Consider the following 1652-nt stretch of genomic DNA (forward strand, 5'->3'; position numbering starts at 1 on the left):
TTCCTTCCTTCCTTCCTTCCTTCCTTCCTTCCTTCCTTCCTTCTTTCTTTCTCTCCTTCCTCTTCCCTCCACTTTCTTTCCCCCACTTCCTCCACTCTACATTTCTAACTCTGACTTTTATCTCAAGTATCAGATTCTGATGCACAGAGTTTGGTACACGTTTTCTCTAGAAATGCAACATACTTTCACTATTCTTACTTTCCTATCCAAACTTTTCTTAACATTATAACCATCCTGATTTTCCCAGACCAGACCTCGGTAGGCATCCTGGGCCTTTGTGGGTAGGCATCACCTGCAAAGACCCTCACTTTGGTGTCTGTTTCTTGGTAAAATCCTTTTAAAGTACGGACAAAGGATAAGACAATGTACAGCCTCCTCAGCTTGCTGGTGGCCTGGATTTTTCATCGATAAAATTCAGTCTTTGGTAGTCCCTATTCCTTAAGGCTTTCCTATATGTATTAAAGGGTGTTTTGTTTTGTTGTTGTTAGAAAGCATTTACAAAGGCATTTGGCATGTGTAAGCATGGGATAAATATTTGTTAAAGTCACAAACTGATCTCACATCCTGTTCCACCCCAGCATTCCATCACCATGATTGCTGGTTCTGACTTTTAAATTTCCTGTCATTCTTGGTAACACTTTTCTAGTTCAGCTTTTTATTGCTCACACAAAATTATGCAGTAAGCTTATTTTAACTGATCTATCTTTCTTGCCACACATTCACCTTGTACACTGTTTCTAAAATGAGATTTAAACAAATGGAAATTGGACTCTGCTATTACTGATCATGCTTGTTGGTTCTCTATAATTTGCACGATAAAGTTGCCTCTTCTGGTACCTGAGGTCCTTCGGGACCAACACTTCTAGCTTCACCTTTGGATGTTCTTCGTTTGCACTTTGATCCCTTGAATACTGAACAGCTAATGGCTTATCTCCCATGAATACTGAACAGCTAATAAAGATCTTGTCCCGGTTTGTCTTGTCTCTGAGTTTTTGTTCATTTTCTTCTCTAGCACAGAGTAGATATAAGAAATATTTGTCAACTGATAATAAGGTACTGTTTCTGTTGACAGTGTAGACTAACAGTGATAGAATGTAGCAGATCATCAGTAACTTCTGTAGCTATTAATTACTAGGAAAGTGGTGCAGACTCAATGGTTAGATATATTCTAGACACATAAAAAAGAGCATCTTAGACCTAATGCACTTGTGTCAAACAATTAATTCATCACTTTTTCCTTTAGGCACCCTTGGTAAAATAGTAATTGAAAGTAGCCTAAACACAAATATATATTTTATATTAGGACTAAGTTAATGCATTTTAAAAATAATATGTAAAGAAATATAAATGCCCACACAAATATTTTGATGAGATTGAGTTATAATAGAATTTTTAGTTCTTTTACTTATTGCTTTACTGTAAATGTAAAACAAACTCCTACAAAAGTCTAGCATTAATTTATATTTTGTGGCTGGAATCTCTACCCCTTATTTTGGATTATATATTCTAACTTTCATCTGCAGCTATTTTCTGGGATCTGTACTAGTGTTGTGGTTTGTGTGTGGATGTACCCCCAAGGCCTCATTCACTTTTAGATGAGGCTTTTTTGGAGGGAGCTGAATCTAGAGTTTGTGATTGATTTATAGTGCAAT

This window comes from Chinchilla lanigera, unplaced genomic scaffold, assembly GCF_000276665.1.
Source record: "Chinchilla lanigera isolate Chin_1 unplaced genomic scaffold, ChiLan1.0 scaffold00038, whole genome shotgun sequence".
In the NCBI taxonomy this organism is placed as follows: domain Eukaryota; kingdom Metazoa; phylum Chordata; class Mammalia; order Rodentia; family Chinchillidae; genus Chinchilla; species Chinchilla lanigera.